Raw genomic sequence first — 27,833 nt, forward strand, 5'->3', positions numbered from 1 at the left:
GATTGTGATACATCATGTCTATTATAAACTATATAAATCATCACAGCAGAATCTTGTGTTCAATTTATATACTTAGAACATTTAAGAGTAAAGGAAATGACCAGGTCAATATATTTTTTTAAGGCTTTTGATAGGCATGAGGGTTTTTATATTGATTGTCACCTTGATGGGATCCAGAAAAACCTTGAAAACACACCTCTGGGCATGTCTCTAAGGGACTATCTAGAGTCAGTTGATGTAGGCAGACCCACTCTAACTGTGGATGTACCATTCCACGGATGAGTCTCAGATTGAGTGAAGAGAAACAAGCTCACCACAAGTATCCCATGCTCTCTGCTCCTTTTCTGTGGATTTCATGTGACCAGCAGCTGCCTCCTGCTCCAGGAGCCTTACCCTCCCTGCTGTGACAGACCTTGTCCCCTGGAACCATGAGCCGGAACAAAGCCCTCCTCCCTGAAGCCATGTGTGCTGGTATTTTGTTGTAGCAATGAGACAAGCGGCGACTCTGGTATCCTAGTAGGTGTGGCAAGACTGCTCCGTGCAAGTTTGTCAGTTTGCATTTCTTAAACTAAATGGCAAGAGTGGGTATTAAAAGAAAAAGGACAATATCAGTAAGACTGGGAACACACACATACACACACACACACACACACAGAAACCACACTGTCTCTGTGAAAAACAGAGCTTCAGATAAGAAAGGAGAGAGCTATTTGGATCAAGAAACCAAAACAACGACCCAACAAACATATTTTTAAAAAGAATACTGTGATGTAATCTCCCCATCATAGATGAATGATATAGCCCACTAAAACTAGTCTTTAAGTGTGGGCTCTAAAATAAGAGAACTTTTGTTCTCTTATTTTTTTTTATGGTGAAGTAGATTTTTTTTTTTATAAGAGATAGTAGATCTTTTTGTTTATAGTAAGACAGATAATTCTCAGACTAGCAAGCACTTCTGTCGTGCTCCAGTGTGGGTGGGCATTGTTTAGGAATTTCATTCCCTTGCCTTAGGTCTTGTGAGGTGACCTATTGTTATCTCTGTTAGATAAAGAGTAAGAGCTGGTATCCCAGCTCAGCAGTGAAGGAAGGATTTACATTTATCTGGCTTCATCAAGGATGATAAGAATTAAGAATCCGTTTCTCTAACTACCTCTACAACATTGCTCATAACTGTTTTATTCCAACATCATACGAACCAGTTATTATGGGTTGAATTGTGTCCTCCTCCCTCTACTACCAGAAACATAAAATCTGAACCCCCAGAATGAGTGTGGAAATAAGGTCCTCACAGATGTACTTCATCAGGAAGAGGTAATACTCAATACTTGAGTATGAATAGCCTCTCACCGCATGTAACTAAAGTCCTTGTAAGAAAATGGCCATTTGCAGATGCAGACTCAGGAGGGGGAAGGTACAAGGCAGAGACACATGTTATGTCACCACAAGCTTCTAGAAGCCAGGAAGAAGCAAGGAAAGTCTGCCCTGCAGACTTGAGAGAGAACATAGTTCTGTTCAAGCTAGGGTGCTGAGCTTCCAAGCCTGCAGAGCTGAGACAGCACAGTTCTGTCATGTTTAAGGCCTGTGGTACTTTGTTGCAGCAATCCTCAGAGACCCATAGAGCAAGTAATTTCAACATTCCAGTGCCTGCCCAGGTACCCAGGTGGCCCCTGAGCCCCCTCCACATATTCAACCATTGCTGTTTCTCATTGAATTTGCCAGATGCATAGGTGATACCCAGCCCCATGGGCTGAAGGCCAAAGACAATGTTTACAATTGCTTCTGTATTTGAAATATCAAGTAACACTCTTACGAAGTAATATTTTGTCGAATTTGCCAACATTGTATCCAGTTTCTGGGAAGCTAATAATTGTGTATTTTTGTTCCGCTCGGAAGGTAGTGATTTACTAAGTCAGTATGAGCTATAATGGTATCATGTAACTATTTACATTTGTCTACCATGATAGGAAAAACTATCAGCCCTTATAATATCAGTCAATTACTTATGAATTTTTCCCTTTCTACTGATTTTCATTTTCATATTTAGTTTTGACTGCAGTTTTTTCCAATTTTAGGAAATCACCATGCTTCTTGGCTTCAAAAGAAAACATAAACTAAATATACAATTTAGTCCAAAATCTGTTTTTCCATACAAGGTTTTCAGACTGAAACTACCTATAAATAATCTTGATTGGATACTCAAAATATGATTATTTTTAAAGTTCTTTTTACCATGTTAAAAGAGATGATGCTAGAAGTATCAGGAATCTCTCAGGAAGTCGTCTGCCTCACCTTTCTGCTCTCTTTACATTCTCTTCAGAGGGAACAAAGACAGCTGGAAACTGGTACATGGAAAACTTAAAAGAATCTGTTTTTAAATACGGGGCACAACTTTCCCCTGGCCCACATGACTTAAAAAGTAAGAGACTTTTTTTTTTTGTTGTTGGTTTTTCAAGACAGGCTTTCTCTGTGTAGCTTTGTGCCTTTCCTGGAACTCGCTTTGTAAACCAGGCTGGCCTCGAACTCACAGAGATCCACCTGCCTCTGCCTCTGCCTCCCAAGTGCTGGGATTAAAGGTATGTGCCACCACTGCTGAATTTTAGCTTTTAAAGCTAATGTTTTCAACGATGTTTATACCGTACTGAGCATCACACAATGCTTTAACATGTCCTTGTACTTGAACTTCATAAAAACTATATGCTGACTTGAAAGGGAGGCAACAGAGAGGAATCTGAAACTCGGAGGGAGTGATGTTTCAAGCTCTAGTAAGTGCCATTTTGTGAGCTCTGGTGCCCGGCTGCCTGCTCTGAATGGATTTTCATGTGGGCCCCGAAGGTGAAAGCAGGAAGGTAGTAGGTTTCCTCAATGGAGGGAAGCCAGATAAGCAGCATTATGGGCAGGACTGTATCATTTTACAATTGTACCTGTGCTTTCCTTGAAATATTTTGATATTCTAACCACTACCCTCTCCGACTGTTCGACACTTCTAAAAGAGCCTGTAGAGACTGAGATGTTCCAAGCATGAAACATACCATAAACTTTTAAGAGTGGACATGAAAAATGACTGTAAAATATCTCACTAATATTTTTCTACTTAAATGTTGCAACACAAATATTTGGATACATTGGGTTAAGAAAAATGGATGCTTAAAATTTATTCACTTTTTAATTTAATTTAATGTATTTATTTTTGTAGGATATAGAATAGAATCTTAAAATGTTGCCCAGACCTCTGGATCTTTCTATCTTGGCCCCCTAAGTGTTAGGATTACAGGCTGGTGCCATTATAGTGGGCTCTTTTGACTTTTATTAATGTTGTTCTATTATATATGTGTTATATAATATTTGTGACCCCGTTATATTATTGTTCAACAGGACTGTTTCAGATAACCTGATAACTTTTATACTATAAGTCATTTTATTATATTCGTTTACTTAGTGTGTGTAGGTGGATGGGTGCAAATGTGCTGTGGCTTGTATATGCAGGCCAGGGGACAACTTGCAGGATCGGTTCTCACCTTCCACCATGTAGGTCTTGGGGAGTGAATTCAGTTTATAAGGTGTGGTGATAAGTGCCTTCACCTGCTGAGCTGTCTTTCTGGTCCTCGGTGTTCAAACTTGTAAACTTAGTTTTTAAAAATTATGAAAGTAGCCGGGCGTTGGTGGCGCACGCCTTTAATCCCAGCACTCGGGAGGCAGAGGCAGGCGGATCTCTGTGAGTTCGAGGCCAGCCTGGGCTACCAAGTGAGCTTCAGGAAAGGCGCAAAGCTACACAGAGAAACCCTGTCTCGGAAAAAAAAAAAAAAGAAAAAAAAAAAAAAATTATGAAAGTAAGATTTACAGGTCTTAGATTATGCTATAATAGGCTATAACAAATTTATAATTTAACACAATACCACTTTGTCATCAAAAGTCCAATGTAGACCTCATGGATTAAAGTCAATGTTGGTTTTGGGAGGCCTGGAGGCGAATCATTTTCTGAAGCTTTGCTAGCTTCTACAGACTGTCTGCATCCCTTTTTTCTCTTTAAAACAATAGCAGGAGGGGGAATCCTTCAGGGATCACATCCCCTGAGCTCTTCTTCTATATCCTTTTATATTCTATTGACCTTTATGACTACACTGGGCCACTCCAATAATTCATGGTGATCTCATTTTTTAAATAAGGCCGTGTACACCATAACTCCAGCTCCAATATTCCTTTCTCTTTGCCACATAAGGTAGCATGTTTGCTGGTTCTAGAGCTTAGGCTGTGGGTATCTCTTAGTGGGTCATTCTTCCCATCTGGCCAACTCAGGAACTGATTGCAAGTATCTGAGCAATTTTTTCTCCGACAGAGCTATCCAGCTGAAGTCAGCTCCCATCGGTACATGTAAATTCATGAATTAAATGAAATTACTTAAATACTTTGAAAAAAGGTGGCGTGTTTCCTCATGAAACAGAAGACTCTGACAGTCTTTAGAAAGACCAACAAATGAGACCTCTTATGTTTCATTAGAGTGTACCAAGATTGAATTTCTAAAGCAACTCTAATACTTGGGGACACTCATTTTTAATTTAAATGTTCATTAATAGTTTTTTTTTCTTTTAAGCAGGCAATCTGATACTTACAGACAAATCATCTTTCTTTCCAATTGATACCTACAGATATATGCTCCTTTCCCTTTCAACATCCTAGTCTTTGCTCTTGTGTGATCTTGGTGACTTCTAGGGGAGACTTAATCTTTGGTCCTTGTTCTTTAGAATAATGACTTGTGGTCTGGGCCAAACTTCCACTAGTGAAAATGGTGCATTGTTTAATGACCTCTGAGCTGTTAGATATATTTTAGTTCTCTTTTGAGTAGGTTTGATGTGTGTTAATTCGCTTAGGATTTGCACTGTGCTGCAGAGTTCAAGGCCGGCCTCAGGAGAATCAGTACTTTTTAAATTCCTTGGATATGCCTCTTCTATAAATTCTTTGTTTCACAAGAATTAGAGAAATAGGAATTTAAAAAGTCTGTCTTTCTGATAGATACAACTTTTTAGCATCTAAAGTAGAACCTTAGAGAAATAGAGACTAAAAATGTTTCAAATGGAAAATATGAACCAAGGTGAATAATTTCTTCATTGAGGCACATGAAACTTTCACCTTGCAGTGTTTTTACCTTGTAAATGTTTCACCTATGATCTCAGGATTTCCATTTCCAGTCTTTACTAGCATCGTATGAAAGAGCAAGGACTTGACATCATCAATTTGGTGACCGAGTCTCATAAAACAGGGCCCATCTACCTGTTTATAGTATTCTGCTGTAGAAATTCCACTAGGTAGGGTGTGTTCATGTGCATGTGTGTGTGTGTGTGTGTGTGTGTGTGTGTGTGTGTGTGTGTGTGTGTGTGTGTAGGGGCTCTTCCTACAAATTCCTTAGAGTAGAGTATGGAAACTTAAGTTAATAAATACAGGCAATTACTTGACAACCCAAGAAGTTTCACATAATTAAACCTATTGGAATCTGAAAGCCCTGCCATAATTCCCACTATAACAGTAGATTAGTGAACTGTATTTAAGGGTTAAATAGGTTGAATTATTTGAATTTTCTTACTTTTATTTTAATTTGCAGCTTTCCTTGGATTGTCATGAAATCTGTCACAGGATAGAAAAGAACTTACATTTTTCGTATAGAGAGTCTAGACTATGAGTAGTCTATAGAATGAGCCTGAAGTGACCTTAGAAGTATGGAGACTCTGCATTGAGCTATAATACCCTGAGGTACTACTTCTCCTTGATCTCATTATTATCAACTTTCTCTTGGGTGTTCTTGTACAGTCATTGGCCTCAGGAGGATGCCGCAGTGAGCGTGGGGCCCCACGCCAGATGAGGGCTTCCTGCTGCCTACCCTTCTAGTCAGATGCTCATTGGAAAACTGCAGCACTGAAGACAGCTCTGTTGCTTATTTACTGGCCATTAAAACATAAAACGTAGCACTTTCTGGGCACCGGGAAGCACTAGACAATTGGTCATCAACCTGCGGGTCGTGACTCCTTTGTCGGATTGGACCTCCCTCTCACAGGGGTTGCCGATCAGATATTCTGCATATCAGATATTTACATTACAATTCATAATAGTAGCAAACTTACAGTTATGAAGTAGCAGCGAAAATAAGTAGCACACAGCATGAGGAACTGTATTAAAGGATTGCAGCATTAGGAAGGTTGAGAACCACGGCTCTAGACAAAGCTGTGCTTGAACTGAGAGTGCCTGGCTCTGCTTGGTGCTCCTATCTAGAGCCAGAGCGAGCGACTCACAAGTGTAGGGGTGGGGGTGTCAACTTGCACTCCCAGGCTTTTAGGAGAAGGAGGTAAAAAGGGAATGTGTCTTCTCTAAAGCTCAGTGTACTTACTGCATCTTCCAAAGTATTTGTTCATTGTGTATGCAGACAACATTGGTTGGAGTTAATTAATCCAATGAATGGAAATATTAGGTATATGGATGGACAGTGAGGTGGGACAAGGGAATGTATTTTTATGTACCTGTTGTATGCACACCTCTGTTATCGTAGCTGCATTTAACACCGACAACAGGAGGCACTGTGTTTACGATTATCAATAAGGAAACAATTCACGAGGCTCAAGCCATGTGCTGTGTCAGAGCTAGACTTCCAAGTCAAGTGTGGTTCCAAAGCACTTGCCCTGACCACTCTACCATGGTGCCACTCCATTCAATAGGAAGTCACCATCCAGATCTGGGTGGTGTGCACCAACAATTACAGACCCAGCCGATGTCAGTGGGAGGAACTTTCCGAACACTGGAAGCAGCTGAGGAAGGGAAACTGATCGAGGGCAGATCTGCCATCCAGCTGGGAGCTCCAGAGGAAAAGACTGTAGGTTTGAGTTCCTCTCCTTTGTCCTTCTTGATCTGACCCAGCTGATGCCTCACCGGCACCAACTGCTGCCTCCCAAGGTTTCCATTTGCTAAAACAAGGGGACCCTTGAGGCCAACAGCTACTTATTTATTTTCCAATGTTTTAAATGAGAAATAATAGTGTGAGGCCTTGACTGGAGCTGTCTTTCTGAAATGACCCTTGACAGGAACTGGAAACAGGGCTTGTCAATGCCGCCATTATCTTTGCGACCAAACGGGATGTGGGAGGGAGGGTGGAATTTCTGAGTTCTTTGTACATGGGGACGAAATGTCTGTCATTTAGTTAAAATAAATTATTGATTTTTAAATCAAATCAAAATATTGAGTCAAACAAGTGGGTACTGTGCTTGGGTTTTCACTCATTTGTAGGCACTGTTTTTTTTCACTGGCTTATGAATAGTGGGGGGAAAATGGGTTATAAATAACAAAAACATGTTTCAGAATTCATGAAAACTGGAAGGTAATTATAGGACAGTCTGAAAAAAAGATTAAATTACCATCAGTTCCCAGAAAAACATGTGATCCTTTCTTGCCTTATCAGGTAAGTAAGCAGACAGAATGCTTCAAAGTCAACTTTGGAATACTCGGTTCCTTTCTCCATTAGCATCTGGTGCACAAAGCTCAAATTATTCCTCCATGACCCCAGAGATTTCCCCTCTTCATGGGAACAAGGCTTTACGTGTCTTCAGCATCAGTCAGGTTTTAGGATTTGGGCTGGGGAAAGTTGCAAGTGACTGACTTTACTGAAATAGACCAAGAAAGCTAGGTAGAAGTTTAACTAGAATAATGACCAATAGCTTTGGGAGATCAAATATTGACCCTCTCCCCAGGAATTAAGAGATTGTATAATTTAAGGGAATTTTGATATTGTTGCTTAAGGATCTACAAAATGTGTGTGTGTGTGTGTGTGTGTGTGTGTGTGTGTGTGTGAGTGTGTGTGTGTGTGTGTGTGTGTGTGTGTGTGTATGTGTGGCCTGAGAGTAGAAGCAAAGTAAAAGAAAGGGTTTTCCTTGTAGAAAGTAGAGTCCAGAGATCAGAACAGGAACTATAAATGTATGTTCAAGTCACTGGGGTGCTAGAGATTTAGGTCAAAGTGCCACAGGGTGGTTCCCATGGAGACTGACAAAGGTAACTCCATATTTGCTGCTGGAAAGCAAAACATTATAAGAAATCTGAATTTCTGAGGAAGGAAAGGTATGCCCCTGTCTGTTCTTTCCCTGAACTCTTCTCTTTCCTGAACTGCAAGAGACTAGCCCCTTTTGGACTTTGAGGATTGTGTCATTGGGCATGTATTTCATGGTCAGTTTTCTCTAACTGGGTGCTTCCTTCCTTTTCTATTTCCTCATTATTTTGTCACACATGTGGCCCCCTTCCTTGTTTGTGCCCTTCGTTTAGGTGGAAGCCCAACTGGTGTCCATATTTACCCAAAAGATTGGGATGTTGATGATATCTCCTGGAGCTGCCCTCTCTAAACCCCTCCCCTCAGAAAGCCCACCAAGAATCAGCCCTCCCGGGGCTGTTCAAGACCACATCTACAGGCTACTTAAGACCTGGCCGACGTATTTGCCACATGAGTCCTTTCTTGATCTCCTGAGAGTCACCCGGGAGTTCCTTTACTCTGTTCATTAAATCTGAACTTATCTATTCAGCTTGGTTGGCTTATTACATTGGTAGCAGAGGATATCTAATAACCAGGGATTCAAAACTTATGACCCTTCCTTAGGAAATACATTGGTACTCAAGCAAACACATAAATGAAGGTAAAAGAATGATTAAGATCACACTTGGTCTCTGTGTAAATTTTTTTTTTTTTTTTTTTTTTTTTTACACAAAACTTTGTTTCAGGAGTAAATTTTGCCTGCCACCCAGCAAGAGCAGTGTATTTTCTTTCTATGGTCCTTATCCACCTACCCAGTCTCCTAGATGCATTCCCTTTCCTGAGCCTGGATCCTCAAGCAAGCTCAATTACATAAAAGAGCCACCATTGACTGGCTTCAGAAATGGGCCTCTCTACCTCTGAATTCCATACTCCTTTACCCAGAATCCACTTTTGTTTCTTAGGCTAATTTATTATTTAAATGATACTATTTAGCGTGAAGTCCTGATAGCATGTGTCCGTGTGGCCTTTAAAAATCTCTTGTTTCCCCTATCATTCATCACACTCTCTTGTAATTCAGAGTTTTGTTGTGCACATCTACCTCCAAATCAGGCAACTTGAAGGAATATTGTGGGGAGGGGGTGGGTCTGACCCATGATCTGTGTTAAAACTTCCCTGGTACTTCTGATTCACAGAATAAGGAATAGACTAACAACTCCGTAAAGGGGGTGACTGCATATTTGCTCAATTTTGTGCTTAGTGCCACGAATGTTCAAGAAACACCTCTAGACCAAATGCCTTGATATCTCCAATGCTTGAATAATGTTATCTACTATTGTTCATTCATTTAAGGGCTATCATAAATTCATCAGGATGATGTACATTAGTAAATTACTGTCTCCCTTCAAAAAAATTATAGTTGGATAGGAGCAAAGAAGATTGGAGAAACATACCAAAAATTCTGATACCCTTTTTTACATCACTGGTGAAGATTTTTCCAGTGGTTGTAAAAGTGCCTTACAGAGAACACTGTATGGCAATGGGTTCTCAACCTTCCTAATACTGTGATCCTTTAATACAGTTCCTCATGTTGTGGTGACCCCCAACCATAAAATTATTTTCATTGCTACATCATAAGTGTAATTTTGCTACTGTTATGAATTGTAATGTAGGTATATATGTTTTTTGATAGTCCTAGGTGACTCTGTAAAATCATTCTTCGACCCCAAAGAGGTTGCGACCCACAGTCTGAGAAACACCGTTCTAATGCAACCATCAATTCCTCTTCTGGAATGTAGAAGTATTCCACATCATACTGCAAGGGCTCATTGAGTTGATGGAAACTTTGACAAAATTCTGCTTAAGATCTTTGGAAAACTGCCAGAACCTTCTGAGGTCATTCCAGACCAGTTGTCTTCCTCTGTAATGCACTGAGGCAGGAAATGTTTTCTCCTTCTGAAATGAGCAACGCAAGGGGCCTGTAAGGAATGCACACAGGGCAACATGCTATCAGCTCTCGGGCTGTGTGCCATGATCTTTTTCATTTTTCATGGGGACAACAAGTTCTGGGGGATGCTAGCTCTGATTTCACACATAAGACAAAACAAACGCTTCCTGTTGGCCTTCAGAGGGCGACTTCACTGAAGGCTTAACTTTTATTTTCCTTCAGAAGAGGAAGAAGCAAGATTTAAAGGAGTACTTCCATTCTCCAGGTTATCCCAGAGTCAGGTAAGGCTGTAAAAACACATAATAAACATTTAAAAAATTATTTTTAAATTCTGAAAACAGTGGAGCCTGTCCACATGACCTTCCCATCTTACACTGCTTTTTTTTTTTTAATAGACGCGAGTGGTCTTGGCCCCCACACAAGGTCATTTGAGAACAATAGTGCTTTAGGCATTGACGTTCTTGAGGTCCTGTTTAGAAGGGTTTGATTGGAGCTCCTGTAGTCTGGCCTGAGTCACTGCACAGGGTGCCAGGCAGACTAAAGACCTGGCTAGCCTCCAGAGGGACTGTTATTGTGGCGAATCTCCAGGTTAAAGAGGCAGCTAGTGCTGGGCACGAATGGGCTTAGTCTGGGATTTACTACCTGAACAGAGACTGGCTTTGACCTTTGCATAACAATGGGCTTAGATTAAATTTGGGTGGAATTTGCTAGAGACCACCCTGGAGAAAGGCATGAAGATTTAAGGGGTAGACAATGAGATTGCAGGAAGATAGACTTAGGTCGAAGTCTCATTTCCTCCAAACATTGTGTGAATCATCTAAGATACTTAACGTTCTTTGAGGCTTAGGTTTCTTGTGTATTGAGTGTAATAACTAGTGTTATTCTGAAGATGAAAAGAACTAAGGTATATTATCCCTGGATGGCACTGAATAGGCACATGTCCTTTATCACCCCCTTTGCTTGAAAATTTACCAGTAAATCCTCTAGCTAAGGCACAAAAAATATTTTTTCCTTTATCTGAAAGAAATGTAATGTCACTGATTTTTTGATACACACTTCATTTAGAAAGAGCAGCTAAAACTGTATTGTAGGATGATCAGAAAGATCAGCAAGAATACTCTCTTGCTATCCTGGTATTACAGGGAGCACTCCTGTAGAGAAAAAAGTAGAAAACACATTTGAGGAAGGTAGAGTTTATGATTTCACCATTAACCAGGCAGGGTAATGATAGGTTTAGTTACCATGTGCTAACTGTGAGCAAGTTTTCATTTTTTTTCAAAAAACATTTAGAAGCAGTGGTAGGTTTCTTGTAGCCATGTGTTTGACCTGCTTCGGCTCAGATAGAGACCTGCCTGGAGACAGAGTCATTTTTCATAAACCTTGAGTGGTGCGCTTGTAAAAATGACCTCGCTATCTAAAACTATGGATGTCAAGACTGAGGATGAAAAGAAAAGAGATGCTTGTGGGGAAAAGCAATCAGAACAGTATGTATGTTGGTTATTTAAACATGACAGTTCATAAAAGGGCTTAAATGTCTCCACGATGAAAACAAACTAAATACACTGGTGATAAAAGTTGTTTTATCATAGGTAATCACTTTCCTGACTGTCCCTAAGTATTCTGCAATCCTTTTGAAATGAATGCTTCTTTAGTTGTATGTTTTACAAACAGATTTTAAAGTGTTTGGAACATATTGATTTGGGACAAAACTGGTTTTTTGTACTTATTTGATCATTTCTCTAGGCATTGACACATCTTTGGAGACCATTCTGTCTGCTTCCAGTTTTCCTCTCACACCCTGAGAAGGTAAAGTTTCAATTGTTCTTGTATACTACATGCCTCTGTTCTAAGACAAGCAGAAGTTACAGCAATGGCCTACATGCTCTCTTTTTCTTTTCTTTTCTTTCTTTTCTTCCTTCATTATTTCTTCTTCTTCTTCTTCTTCTTCTTCTTCTTCTTCTTCTTCTTCTTCTTCTTCTTCTTCTCCTCCTCCTCCTCCTCCTCCTCCTCCTCCTCCTCCTCCTCCTCCTCCTTCTTCTTCTTCTTCTTCTTCTTCTTCTTTAGTTTATTGAGACAGGGTCTTTCTGTGTAACCTCCATGGCTGTTCTGGAACTTGTTCATGTAGACCAGGCTGGCCTCGAACTCATGGAGATCTGCCTGCCCCTGCCTCCTGAGAGCTGGGATTAAAGGTGTATGCCACCACTGCCCAGTATATGGTCTTTTCTTTAAAGGGACTAAATTATACAAACTGTGCATCAAATCGCTGCAGCTGTAGTTATCACAAACACATAGAACTGTGTGTTTTTCTAACTGTCATTTAAAGTTCCCACACTGCAAAGTCAGGTCTTGGAAGTAGGCATACTATGCTACTGTGAATGAATGAAACACGACTTCATGATTGATAAATATTCACCAGAAGTTACTTCACTGAATGAGCAGAGCATGTCGGAGGACTGGTGTAGAGAAGTGCAGGACCCAGAAGGAGAGACTGCAGAGGTACCCAAGGGAAATCCCTCGCAGTGGGTGGAGAGTAGTTAGGGGTTGAGTTAATGAAGAAGACACATATAAAAATAATGACAGAAGTCACTATCATCGCCATTTCTCCTATTTTACAGAACGGATCTTATTTAGAAAAAGAAATTTGTCTTGCTGTTCCTGCCACAGGGACTTCAGTGGGAAAACACAAGACAGAACCTAGTTAACGGTTGTGACAGGAGCTGTAAACTTTCTGTTAGAATCCCATCACTAATTAGAATCAATCACTAATTAAGAAAATGCCCTACAGATGGATCTTATGGAGGCATTTTATCAGTTGAGGTTCCCTCCTTTCAGGTAACTCTACTTTGTGTCAGGTTGACATAAGACCAGCCAGCACTGCAGTGAACTAGAGACATAATTGATTCCTGGCTGCCACAGTGGCTGATCAGTCATTTGGCTGTTTCCACGGCTCCATAATTTACAGCTCAGGTGGACCTGTCTATTTCAGACTTGCTTTTGATTTTGCCTCTTGTTATTTTCATGTACAGCTTTCCTTACCTACTAAGACATTTTATTTAAACACTAGAACACATAAAGTTGGGAGGAAACATTTTTATAGTTCTTTTCTGTGAAACCTATATTTGGTGAAACATGAAATTGATGGACTTATTTCAGCATCCATGAGGCCTTGTTACAGACTTGGGAAGAGAACCAAACTCCAACCAGGCTTTGCTTGTGCTTGTCTATCTTCGATAGGAACCTTTATTGACAAGTTGGAAGGTATGCATCTTCAGTCAGATTATTCGATCCAAAGTGAATGTTACATTGTCTTCTTTGTGGGTCATCTAGGAGTATCTCTGCCCTCTAGACATGATTCTTGGCACTTAAGGAAATAGTCTATAACATACCCTGCAACAAAGAGCCACCCTTCACCCTTTATTGCCACTTAATTCACTGAATTTTATTCTGACCAAAATAAGTATATGGTAATAGTATACCTAAATATTTAAATTTTAGTTTCATGTTGAAGAGGAGAAAGTACAAGGGAGCCAGTATCTTTGTCAGTTGGTTAATAGTTGATGAAGTCTTCAGAATCGTGGGTCCCCCCCCCACAGTTCCACATCTCATGATTCCTCTCCATACATGGATATCTAGAAGTCCATTAGCAGATAAAAGATGGAAGGACTTGAGAATGAAATTGAACAGAGAAGATATTTAAGTCCTAGAGTCTGTTATGTATTTTTAGTCTTCTCCCTGAGGACTATTTTTAAAGACCTGAATATTTAAAAATATATTTATTTTTATGTTATATGTATGAGTGCTTGCCTGTCTATGTGTTTTTGTAATATTATGTGCCTGGTGCTTATGAAGGCCAGAAAAGAGATCTGATCCTTTGGAACTGGAGATATGGACTGCTGTGAGGCACTCTGCGGGTGCTTGAAATTGAACTGGGGTCCTCTGCAAGAGTAAGATGTGCTATTAACCTTGGAGTCATCTCATTGTTCAGGCCCCCAAACTGAATAATTTTATTTTTACATTATGCTTGGTACAAAGATGCTCTGAGTCATATGCCATGATGAGTGAATTAGTAGAAGCCTTCTTGTGACAAATCTCATTGTTAGGAACTGTTAGTAACAAGTGAGTCTATAGCTGATTGATTTATTTTTCAACTTTTAAAAGATGATTTTACTTCTTAATGTTTAAAATTTTGTGTCTGATAATTTATCAAATAGCCACAGATCTAAGTAAAATCAGAAGAAAGATTAGAAGGAATATACATCATACATACATAGTATAATATATATATATATATATGTATATATATATATATACATATGAAAGAATATATTTGAAGACATAGCCATATATTTTTTAATGAATTCTAGAAATACTTTAATGAATATTAACGATGTATGTTATATTATATTATGTGTTATAAAAGAGACTTCAACACTGTTGCTTTCATTCATTAGCAGGGACAGAGGTTTGGGAGGTAGCTAGGGATGATGTTTTATTTTATTTCTTAACATGGTTTAGAGCAAACACAGTGATTTTTTAAAAATGATATTGTGAACAATCTTTGACATTTAAACCAAATGTTTTGTATGTTCCCAAACACTAATCACATTAAAATGGAGTTTTCTAGGCTGTTAAGAAAATGAACTATATTTAAGGGTTTACTATGCTGTAGACACTGAATATATAATCATAAACATATGAATGCATACATCATGACGGTACATCCAACTGGTATCACTATGACTTTTCACATGAACAATGACATACTGCCAAAGCCGGAATGACTGAACTGCTGATGAGCTATAGATAGTTTTGAAAATAGAACTAAAAATAAAAGAATTGTACTGGCATTGGTCAAAAAGAGAGGGGGGGCACAAGACAGTAATAAGAACGAATCGATGGCACAGATGTTGACATAAAAACAAGAAGTCACCATGAGAAGCTTTATGTGGGAAATATGAAAACTAAACGTAATGGACAAACTCCTGAAAAATAAAACAACAACAACAAAAAAAACTAACTTTCTAAGATTTACTGGAGAAGATATATAACATCCTAACATTCACGTGACTATTAAATATAACTAGTAAGCACTGCTAATGCAGCAGCTGGAAGTGGTCTTACTATGTTGCTAAAAAACAAGAATAAACTAAGGAAAACGTGTGCGAGATTGTCCTTACGAATTGAAGCCCAGATACAGCAGTGCTGGAATTATTGAGGTAAGAAGTGGGGTGAGGCCTGATGTTTCTGCAAGGTGTTTGTCTGGGATAAGACTCTGGGGGTCTTGCTCGTGTAGGTCCTAGGGACATTAATCACTGTGACTTAGCTGCATCCATAATGATGACATTAATACTAATTTGCAAAGCTGTGGGTATAATCCTGCCAAGGTCACCTGGTGCAAAAATATAATAATCTCAATTTAGTGATTTATCAAAGCAGACATTATTTTGATACATAGACAACTCAAAATATTCTAAAATTGGCCTGGATTGGACAGTTCTAAACCAATTTTCTAATGAACTTTCACCCCAAATTTTTAATGACTTGAGACGTTAAGAGAGGTTTATCCAGCCTAATTTTGGTTGCATTAAATACCACTTTTTAAAAGCATGCTTAGTTTTCCCATGTAAAATATTTTGGAATAGATTTAAAGACATTGAAAAAACTTTCTAAAAAAAACAAGAGTAAGAGGAAATTAGAATTCTGAACGGTAATTCTGACTTAAGATAGAAACTTTAATAGTCTTCGACTGAAAGCTTTATCACCGAACATCTTTATCCTTGGAAAATAAGTAAAAAACAATTCGTTGTGTTTCAAATGACTTTTTTTTTTGTAGTTACATTGTATATGTAATGAAGATAATGCAAGTTATAAACATGGGTCAGGCCAGGGCTCAGATCATTAGCAACAGAACAAAATCATGGGGACCTCACAGGTTCAAATAGCCCTGACCCAGCAGCTGTGGACTCCACTTCACAGCTGTTTGTACTTTTAATAAATCTTGCTATCTTTGCAACGCACATTTTTAGCCTCTTGTGTTGCATTGTGCGTATCTATGGTTATTCATGATGGGAGGGAATAGTTTACGAATGTTTACCCCAGCATCTAAGCAACTTCTCTGGAACTATTTTTTCCCCACTTTCTTTTAACTCGGATGTCAGCAAGGTCATTTGTATTGAAAGTAGTGCAGGCGGAATGGGCATCCATATTGGCTGGAAGCATCACACACTCGTGCCCAGCTACTTGTTAGGTTTGTGAGATGAATTTATACACTCTATTAACATAGAGTAACTAAGACTGTATGGTTTTAGGTTTTATTGGATGGTTTCTAGTCTAATGGACTCGACTTTTCCTTTGGTCATTTATTTGTCTTCCCAGACCTTGCTAGAATTTTATAATATCAAGAAGTTTTTCAAACTCTACAAACTTACTAGAAAGGATCAAAATTATTGGAAATTTTCAGTTATGAATTCTGCCTCTATATTTGATTCATCTTCCTCATTTTTTTTTTTTAGTGCTGAAAATAGATCAGTTTCTGAAGTATCACACAATGGTGTTTTGAGAAATGATAAATAAGAAATGTCCCACATAGTCTCAAGTATTTGAAAACTTTGTTGGTGGCACTATTTGGGGAGGTCTAGGAAATGTGGCCTTGATGGAGGAAGTGTTTCCCTGGGGCCAGGCTCTGAGGTTTCAGAGCCTTGTACCATTCCCAATGTAATCTCTCTAAGTGGCCTTAGGGTTAAGATGGCAACTCTAAACCTGTTGCTCTAGCAACCATGGCTATCACTTACGGCTGTGGTGTCTGGAGCTGTAAGCACAAAAACTCTTTCTTCTCTAAGTGTCTTGGTCACGGTGACTACAGCAACAGAAAAGATAACTAATACACAGCACAGTACAGAGACGTTGTCACCCACGCTGATGAAAATTTATCAAGAATTAGAATGTAGTCTTCAAGTTTAGAATACTTTTTTTTCTTTTCACTTAAAGTTTGTCTAAATAGAAGGGCGGAGCTATATGAGATCCTTTGTTTTCTTGTGTAACTATTGTGTTTTGAGCTCACCCTCAGAACTCAGCCTATGATGATTATGAGCCCCGAACCGGGAGTACATTTCTCCACATAGACCCCTGTTTGCTTTAATCATATCCTGAGATGACTCTAGTAATGCTTTTATTCCCCGGCTTGGGCTTTCCTTTATTCCGCATATTAAATATGAACCCAAACCTGCTCTGAGTAGCGTCCCTCCGAGTTAAGTTGAAGACTAAGGTTTCCAGTATGCTTCTCCTTTCCAGACGGTAGAAGTGGCTGTTACACAACCACACTTCCCTGTAGCTTGCTGGGAAGCATCCATCATTAAGCCCGGCATCTCCACTATACTTCGCACATTGCAGGTAGTCAACTTAAAACTTAGTTGCTTTCACAGCCCTGGAATCAGCCAACATCCTCAGAGCATTTCCTAACCTCACCACCTAGTCTCTCACTCATCTTGCTTGCTTTTGTATTTTTGACAAGTAGAGTGATTATTCTTTTTATTATTGTTCATTTTTCTCTAACAGACATCATTTTAGTCTTGCATGAAGTTTGCCACCAGTGGGACATCCATGTGTCTTTGTGAGAGTGTGGATTGTTTCAGTGTCTATTTCTTTTAAATCCCTGTACTAATCCTACTGTTTTTAGCTGCCCTGTTCCCATACCCATACATTTTTATACCCCCACCCTCACCCTACAGCAGGGGTACCGAGTGTTCTTATATTTTCCATGTTCTGTAGCAGGTATCAAATTCCCTCTTTTTGGCTTTCTCAGTTGTCTCCTACATCCCAGATCTGCTAATTTTTAACATTTAATTTTGTTAAAGGCAAATGTTCTAAGTTAGTTATCATTATTTGTGTTTTTCAACCTCTAAAATTCTTATTCATTTATTTGACAAATGTTTTGTATCAGAATTGCCAGATTTAGCAAACAAAATTGTGTAACAGGAATGCCAGTTAAATTTAAATTTCAGATGAACAATGGCATTTTAAAAAGCACCATAACAGTACCTTCTATAAGGAACTCATTACACATAATAAAGAATATACATATTCTGATAAATATGATAGAAAAGATGTAATGTGTTAATGGGAATAAGGCATAAACAGAATGAAGTTTCACTTTAGATGTCTTAGAAAGGATGCCAAGGCAGAAATGAAATTGTAGCACTTGTGTTGTATATATTTGGAGACATGGTGTGTTCTAGGCAGAAGGAGCTAGCATAACCAGATGCAGGAAGTTCACCAACACCTATAAAAGGAGGTAGTCAATGGCCTAAAGAGAGTAGCAAGGACAAGGAGCAAGATGAAACCAGGATGAAGAGAGGGTCCAGACATGGTTGTGTACTGTGGGCCATTGTGAAAATGAGGCTTTTCTGAGTGAGAGCAGTGGACTATCTGAACTTGACTAACAACTTGAAGAGTAGATAATGTTAAACGATGCAATTCATTGGCTGTGCTTGGGTTGAGGGAGACCACAGAGATTATGCAGCCATCTAGGCAATTAATGGTGGTGGTTGTGGCTGCAGATAAGCTTTGGGAGGGTGAACAATAGTTATGTTTTGTATATACATACGTATGCATACAAATAAATGTATTTACATATATGTACATAAATGAAAATTAATGTATGCACATATACGTGGTAGATCTAACAAGATTTCTTGATGCAATAGCCATAAATATTTAATAGAGTCATGGATAGTGTTAAGGCTTATTTAAAAACTTTGAATTACTGAAGTCTGCAACATTTTCTCACTTATTTTAACCTATGTTTCTTTACTGCTATATTCTTTGAATGATAGAATGGGGCTTCAAATTGTTGAAGAACAAAGAGTTGAAACTCTGTGTTCATCTCAACATGTTTGCCAAAAGACCATGTAGTTTTATAACAATTTAATTTTACTTATAAAAATAAAATTTACTTTTTTTTGAATAATACAATTTTACTTAATTTGAAGGAGAAATGTCTTTAGAATTTCACTGTTACATAACACTTTATTAATACCAAGTGATGGAAAATAATAAATGCCCACATCAAGACACTGTGGCTCATATCCACTTACCACATGCGACTGAATTAGAATTTCCTTGTTGTATTTGGTTTCCATAGAAAGAGATTATTTTTTGACCTTGTGTCCCTGCCAACATGATGTGAAGGAACTAACTTCTCTGTAATTAAACTAGGCCATTTTTGTATTTTGAAGTGAGTGAGGATAAATGTCCAGGGATGTTTATGTGCCCAAAGAAAGATACTGCACACCTTGCACAATTCCACCAGGAATTGGGCAATGGCAACCAAATTGTAGCAGATACTCAAATCTTCACATTGGGAGGCATTAGAAGGATTGATTGAAAGTACTAGTAAATCCTTAAGCTTGTAAACAATGTTTTTCTTTTTGGAGCATGATGTCATGGTTTCTTCTATTATGCTATTTTTGCCTAGTTACCACCCTGCCCCCATAACCTATTTGCTATAAGAATGTTATGTATGAACTGGATTTGTTTATTTTAGCTATTTTTCATGTCTCCCCATATTATCCAGGTTCCCAAATAACCATTTAATATATTAAAAAAGAAACAAACATTTAAAACTTGCATTCTATAAAATGAGACACCAATACATAGTGAGTTAATAAGAGAACCTTGGACGGTCTGAGACATTGGTTAAAGATCAGCATAATGGCTGCATGCTGAGAAATGCTATACATTTATGAATGTAAATGAATTTAAAGACTAAATTCTGTAACTGGGGATTATAATTCTTTTCACATTATTGATGCATATGAAGAATGTTAGAGAACCAGATGTGTAGAGTGTATCTATCCTGCCCCTGTCTAAGTTCACAACTATATGTTAAATAGCTGTGTGACTATTTCAGTGACCACTCCAATCGAATTTCGCTTGTGTCCTGGTCTTGTCAAATCAGGGCAATCCATGTGGCTCTCAGTCTCTGAGAAAAGGTCATCTTGCTAGTGGTTGATACTGCACACTGAGCAACATGAAAGTTCGCGAAGTTTCTGTCTTGTTAGAACATTTTTGTGTAGACTGCACATACTGATAGTTTACTTTGGAAACCAAAGCATGTACAAAAGAGACACAATGATGCTATGGCACCTGTTCTGTAGCATTGCCTCTACAGTCAGGCATTTGTGTTGTAAAGATCTAAAAAAAAAAAAAAAAAAAAAAAAAAAAACCTCTAGATAGTCCTGAGAAATGTTCTTAGGGTGGCAAACTCAACTGCAGTGATTCCCAGGGTTAGATGCTGATGAAGTCATAGTCTGTGGCTCTTGTAAAAGTGTAAAATACATTTCAACAGACTGTAGAGCACGATGTAAATGAGTAATTATCCCGTGAGGCTTTTCCTTTTTATCGGAACATGCCTAATTTTGTCTCAGGCAGGTCCAGTCAGTGACTTTGTATGATGCTTTCAGTCCTACATAATTTTAACAGGTAGGAACTTAGAACTGTCTAGGTCTTAGGAGTCCTTCTTACTGTATTGTCTCTTTCAAGTATCACATAAGTGGTACTCTATCCTCTCACTCCAGGTGAGAACTTAAGTACATAGTGGTAAGGTTCCATCCTAAAGAGCCTGTAGTCTAAGGGAGGATGGACCAGTATTTAAACTCAAGTGGCCCTTCTTGAACTTTCCAACCATTTTGTACTGTTTATCATCTGGAAAGAATCTTGAGCACGGTTCTCCAGTAAAAAGACAAAGTATGTACAACCATGCACAATGAGGTTGATTTCTGTCACACAGTGTGATTGACGCTACCTGGTAGGCTCTGTCTGCTCACAGTGTACAGCTTTCTGAAGAGATCCTTTCCATGTGTGCAGAGCTCTTTAGTGCTTGATAGTATTTGCATTCCTCTTTACAGCCCTCAGCTTCTACATTCTTGACCTTGCTCTCCGACCTTGCCCTTTTTTTTTTTTTTTGTAAACAAGATATTTTGGTAGCCCGTTTTCTAGTATGGTTGGTGGTTCCACATTAAGTCAGTGAGAATGAATTTTAGTTCTACTCAGTTGTCTGAGCAATCATCTTCACTTCATTATGTCTCTAACAGAAGAATTTAAGCTCATTAAAATGTCATTGTTTAGTAACTATGCTGTAAGGTAGAGTGAAGATGGAAGGCCCTTGAGATGACTTTACATCTTCTTAAGATGCTTCATCGAATGAATGGGGAGTGGAGACACACACAGACACATACACATATAGACAGACAGACAGACAGACAGACAGACAGACAGACACAGACACAGACACACAGAAGGGGTAGAGAGGAGAGAGATGGGGAGAGGGAGAATGGGAAAAGGACAGGGAGAGAGAGAGAGAGAGAGAGAGAGAGAGAGAGAGAGAGAGAGAGAGAGAGAGAAGAGACAAGAGGTAGGAGTATCACTGCTTCATTGAAACTTTGCATATTTCAAACCAATTTCCCAATAATCCATGAGTTGTTGCTGTGGCTGTTCCTCCATTCTAGGAACTCCTGGAAAAGCTGGTATTCTCCTTATTGACATGTTGTTTCAAGACTGTAACAGATTGGTGTGTTTGTTCTCTCCTGACAGTCTGTCCACTCTTACTGCCTAGACAGAGGCTTCCTGGTCAGTAGGTCAGACCACCTGTGCAACCATGCCACATGGGATCCTGAAAAACAGATCATGGAGACGCTTTTGTGGAGACATGGCCCTTGCCACATTCTAGAATGCCAATGCACCTTGTATCACATTGACCTTTAATGAGAAGTTGCTAGAACAAAACTGTCTTTCCTACTAAAAGAGGCACTGCTTGGACTTCTGCCATGGCCAGGTTTTAAGATCTGTTCATATGTTTGTCTTCCATGGACACAAGAAGTCCTGTTTCTTCTCTCACGGTGCCCTGAGTATCCAGTAGAGTATTTGGCATAGAGAGAGTGCTCGGAAAACATGGGCAGACAAAGAAAAATGTGCATTGTGTTGAGCCAATAACTGTAACATCCATTGAAACATGTATAAAATAATCATCCAATAGACTTTATGGAACACTAGAAATATCATATCAATACAATATTCATGGCATCGTTTATGCTATTGGGCTAAGATAGAGGATTGGGCAAAACTGTACCATTTATTTTTAAAATTAAGGCTCAAATTTCAGTAATACTTTTAAGAATCCCACAAAAATTTTCAAAAAAGGCTTTTCTTATTCTTTAATTTCATTTGAGAAAGCATAACGGCCTTCATTCTACAGCATGTGCATTTATTATCAATTGGACTGGACTGCATATAATTCTACTCCAGCTGACCTGTCCTTACATTTCCTATCATTCGGTCTTTTTCCAGACATGCAGGAGCACAGTCACCTTCTCACACTGGTCTTAACTCATCCCAGCCCTCTTCATCTGATCCCTCCTTCCTCCTCCTCAGTGCTTCACAGAGAGCCCCCCCTTCACCTCGAGGCTTCCCCCACTTCACTTCTATCACAGCTGGTCCCTGACAACTCTTAACAACCTGCTTGTTCTTGGTCTGAGGATTGTGTATGGAGGTAGGTAGCATACTGCTTCAGCCTTCTTCATTGATTTCTCTGAGCCTATAAATTTCTCCCTAAATACAAAGTCTCCCAGGGAAATGATCTTGTCAATGCTTTGGAATTATCGGAAATACCAAATAAAACACTAAGGATATGAAAAGTTGCTCAGCGGTATGAATCACATGCTCGCCAAATGGAGGTGCATGCTTAATGTTTTACTGACTCCTTCATTATTATGTTACACATCATTTCCTCTTATTTCATCATTTCAAAACTTAAGCCAGGTGGTGGTGATGGCGCACACCTTTAATCCCAGCACTCCAGAGGGAGGCAGAGGCAGGGAGATCTCTGTGAGTTTGAGGCCAGTCTGATCTACAGAGCGAGTTCCAGGACAGCTAGAGCTACACAGAGAAACCCTGCTTCAAAAAACAAACAAACAAACAAAACAAAACAAAGAAGCCTCAAGTTCTACTGTCAAAATTCTTTAATGACTTGTCAGCATCTTAAAACTAGGTCTTTATCTAATGATGACATGGAGACCTGTTCGGAGGCCACCTTTCTCTCCCATTTGGAACATTATCCTGCATTCTGCCCATTTCATTGGTGGCTTTTTTGAAACAAGGTTTTGTAGCTTTCCCTTTTGAGCATGCGAAGATCAGTCTTTTGTCTGAGACCTTCCCAATCCTATCATCTTGGGGCAACTTAAGCCCCATGAAATGTATAAACAAGAGGTGTGCCAAAGACGATCTTCATCACAGAGGCTCTTTGCCGTAATGTTCACAGAGAGCCAGGAGCTGAAGGGAGCCGAGGGCTCAGGGTGACTCGTGAGTCTGAAGCCGCAATTTGCCAGGTGCAAAGGGAGGGTGTGAAATCGCTGACATGGATTTCTTTTTTCTTAAGGCTTAAATTATAGAAGAAAAGGAAATGGTACCTGGAAGGGTGGTTTTTTAACTGAAGCAAAGATCAAAGCTCGTCATTTCCAAGTATGGAGTAAGTTGAGCCGCCGGAATTGCTCTAATTATAAGACAATTTTCTAATTTTTGACCACTTTTTATTGGCACATGCCCCTGTTTGCAGTTCTGTGACTTGAGAAGTCTGTATCTGTAGAGGAAAGCATATTTTCACAACTTCTTTTAACTTTGCAGCATGGTTAGTAACACTGGGCCATCTGCTTAGCCCCAATACTGTTCAATGCTGACTGGTAGGGTCAGTGTAGTATGGAGACCCAATGTGTCCTGTGATATGATATATCACACTTGTCATCTCCCAGGAAAGTACCATCTTGAGGGTATTTAGTTCTTTGATTTAGAAATTAGGAAGAGTCATTGTTTAGGTTTTAAGTGATTCTTACCTACCTTTAACAAGAAAAACTATATTAAAAATATTTCTGTTTTTCCAAAGCATAACAAAAGGTAGCTTAAACTCCAAGTATGGTTCTGGGCCACTTCAAACTCCAACTTTCGAGCTCTGTTTTTTTAAACTCTACAATTTGAGCTGTCATTGTTCTTTTTCAAAGAAAATTGGTTGAGATGATTTAATTTTAAGTTCTCTTGACAGACTTGATAGGCATATGGGTTAGCATCATGAATGCCATGACACTTATATAATTATCAAAATTCTGTCTTAAGGGATGAGATGTAGTGCAGTGATAGAGCATTTTTCTAGTGTATACAAACCCCTAGTTCAAACTGTAGCATTATGAAAATAAATTTCTACTTTATCTAGGTGTTTTGCTGGTAGACGACATAGCCTGGAAGAATGATTGATTAACCAGGAGAAAGGTGACTTATGGTGAATTAATAAGCATCAGAGGAAATGCCAAGAGGTTGAGATAAACCAGTCTTGAATTCTTTAAAAAATATATTAAGATTAAAGATCTATGGTTAGTCATGTGCATATTCTTCTTATATGAGCAAGACCAACTAAAAAAAGCGTTTTAGCTACTGCTTTGGACATCTACTAAACTCTAGTAGAGCTGAGAATTCATATGACATTCTCATGAATAAGAAAGAGAAAGCTTCTCAGAAGATTCAGTTTAAAATAAATTCATTTAGACACTCTGTGGACCTTAAACAAATGCAGTAGCTGTGGTTTGATTGACACAGGCAATGAATACGCTGGTGAAAACACTTGGAGAGTTTCATGACTCCAGAATTGTACTGTGTTCCAATCTGTTCTTATTTATAATTTTATAAAAAACATCACTGGGCTATTGTTAGAACTCTTGTTCTTGTTACAAATATGGACTACACTAGAATTCAAAGCTCTCCACCATATTGTCCCAAATCAGACAAGCACCTAACAACATTTTTGTATGTCTAGACATTTATATAGATTGTTCTCTGTCTCTCTCTGTCTCTGTCTCTCTCTGTCTCTGTCTCTCTCTGTCTCTCTGTCTCTCTGTCTCTCTGTCTCTGTCTCTCTCTGTCTCTCTGTCTCTCTGTCTCTGTCTCTCTCTCTCTCTCTCTCTCTCTCTCTCTCTCTCTCTCTCTCTCGTGTGTGTACATTTGTCTATGTATATGGATATTGAAGACAGAAACTGATGATTGATGTGAGATGTCTTCCTCAATCACTCTCCATTTTATTTTTTTTCAGGCAGGGCCTCTCATTGAATGTGGAGATCGCCATTTTGGCCACACTGGCTGACCCGTGAACACCTTATCTGCCTCTCTCCACCGCCTCCCCAGCAACCAGTACTACTACATCTGGATTTTTAGATGGATGACGGGGATCTGAACTCAGATCCTCATACTTGCACGACAGGCATTTTATTCATGGAGCTACTTTCCTTGCCCCTAGACTGTCACTTCTGTGCATAGTTCTTTACCCTTTGAAGAATTCAGAATCATTCAAACTGGTAATTCAGAAATACACACAACGTCTAATGTCCTAACTCCAGCACTAGGAATTCAGTTGAATAAATGAACTGCAGCCACAAAAAATGCTGGAGGTCACAGTCACAAGTGGTTGAACTGGCGACTTACTGATGTCAATGGAAGGCAAGGTGTTGTCACTTTAAAGCCAATGGATAAGGTGACCCACCATAGGCAGTGGGCTCCAAAAAGCCTGCTCATGCCCTAGGGATGGATTCTGATCTCACTTCCAGGGGTCCCCCTATGCAGATCAAGCTACATAACTGTCTTGCCTGTGTAGAAGACCTAGTCCAGTCCCATGGAGGCTCCACGGCTATTGTTCATGAGTTCCCACTAGTTTGGTTTGGTTGTCTCTGTACGTTTCCCCATCATGATCTTGATGCCCCTTGCTCATCTCTCTTCACTCTCTTCGACTGGACTCCTAGAGCTTGGCCTAGTGTTTGGCTGTGGATCTCTGCATCTGTTTCCATCAGTTACTGGATGTACACAGCCTTCCTCTGGGTGGGGGGAGGGGCTTGGACCTGCCTCAACTGAGTGTATCAGGCTCTGCTGACTCCCCACAGGAAGCCTTGTCTTGGAGGAGGTGGGAATGGGGGTCGAGATGTGTGTGTGGGGGGACTGGGGGTGTGAGGTGGGAGGGAGGGGATCTGTGGTTGGTATGTAAAATGAATAAAATTTTCTTAATAAGAAAGAAAAAGAAAAAAAAAAGCCAAAAAAAAGCCACCGGAACCCTGTAGAGTAGTGGTTGTCACTTTCCTAATGCTTTGACCTTTAATACAGTTCCTCAAGTTGCAGTGATCCCCAACCATAAAATTATTCCTTGCTGCTTCGTAACTGTAATTTTGCTACTGTCATCAATCATGATGTAAATTAACAACCCAAGGGGATTGTGACCCACAGGTTGAGAACCACTGCTGTAGAACCATATTTTGTTACCATAATCAAGAGGTCTAATGTTTGATCAAGTGCCTTTTTATATGGTATCAGGAAAGACAAATATTTCTGGCTCCTGAAATCCAAATCTCGAAATCCCTTCTGTGCGTCCTGACAGCTTATGGAAGCTGGGAATTTTCCAGTTGCAGCCATCTTCATCTTTAATATGCAAAGTTGTCTGGTTTCAATTCAAAGTAATGAATGTTTCCATAATCACACAGACCATTTCTCTCTTCTTCGCTCCCTTGCAGTAGAGAAGAAGAACAAGTTTGCTCTCTGAAAGTCTCTTGATTTTTTGGACTCAATGCTGTGTCTCCTGCACCGTCTTGGTTTGTGTGTTGAGGTCCTACATATCCTTCTCAATAGGACTTTATGTGAGTGATATTTGTTGCTAGAGATTGTAACCAGACAGTTTTGGTTAAAATATAGAGTGTTTCTTGAAAGGCCAACTGAAGAAGAAAGGCATTGTTCAGCACATTTTTTTTTTTACTCTCCACCTCCCCCCACCCCCCCCCACCCCCCCCCACCCCCCCCACCCCCGCCCTCTTTATCGTGTGAAACGTCATTCCTAAGGATGAGAAACTCACAGGCTAAAAATGTAAGGCCTTCTCTGTGTCTGGAAAGATGGTGTTGTCATGTAAAGTAAAATAGCTCTTACCAGGCAGAGAAGCCTTCCTGAACATTCATTCCTGGGACTGTTTGCATTCTTTCCCAGTGAGCTACAGGGACAGACATCAGAATCTATTTATAACAGCAAGATGAGATAGTCAACCTTTCAGCACTGTATTAAGAATCGAAGCTGCAAGCGATTGGGCAGAATTTCTCCGTGCCTCTTCCCGGCAAGCATCTGTTCCCTTTTGGGGCTGAGATGACCCCGTGGCAAGCCTGGGAGAACCTATCTCAGGAACAGCATGTGACATGGAAAAGGGAAGTTGTGAGATGGAAACCATACATGGTGAAGTGAAAAAGATGGTCTGTCTTGAGCTGCTGCTGAACTCTGCAAGGGTTATTTCAGTGCTCGGAGAGTAAACAGAGCTGGAAGCATGCTGTGGGATCATGGAAAAGTGTGTGTGAGGGACTCTGAAGGTTCTTGAGTGCTAGCTCTCAGCTTGGAACCACTGTGACTTCAGGAAAGGTCTTTGGGCATAGTGGGATCTGAGCCCTGTGTGTGTGCAGACGGACTGCCCAGTTTATCCAAAGACTGAAGGGGAGTGCATACCTTTGTGCCTGCTAAGATGGCTGAGATCAGAACACAGAGGCCTTGCAGCACTTGGAAGTCTAAGGCATAACATTGCCTTGAGTGGGAAGCCAGCCTTGCCTCAGAGCAGGACTCAGCCTAAAACAAAACAACCTAAGACAGTGAAGCCCACGGGTTAAACTCTTCTTTGGGAGGAGAAAAGAACATGACACAGTATGAAATGACGTTGTCCAGTATCTTAGCCACTTACAATAACCTCAGAATAGTTTCTTTTGTCTTCCTGTAACTGGGCCAAGGGTAGCTTTCATGGAGAAATGTTAATCAAAAGAAAAGATGACAAATGAAATGTCTGCGTGGTGTTG

General features: G+C 39.6%; 1 long non-coding RNA gene across 1 annotated transcript in view; it reads left to right on the forward strand.

The window, feature by feature from the left end:
• The window catches only part of LOC143268880 (uncharacterized), a 76,743-nt gene extending 50,839 nt beyond the window's left edge, over positions 1 to 25,904 (forward strand). The window contains exons 5-6 of the long non-coding RNA XR_013045027.1: positions 11,682 to 11,744; positions 25,063 to 25,904. This is a non-coding gene — a long non-coding RNA (uncharacterized LOC143268880). The remainder of the gene's footprint in view (positions 1 to 11,681; positions 11,745 to 25,062) is intronic.
• Positions 25,905 to 27,833: the final 1,929 nt, after the last annotated feature.

The sequence above is a fragment of the Peromyscus maniculatus genome, chromosome 16 (assembly GCF_049852395.1).
Source record: "Peromyscus maniculatus bairdii isolate BWxNUB_F1_BW_parent chromosome 16, HU_Pman_BW_mat_3.1, whole genome shotgun sequence".
Classification (NCBI taxonomy): Eukaryota; Metazoa; Chordata; class Mammalia; order Rodentia; family Cricetidae; genus Peromyscus; species Peromyscus maniculatus.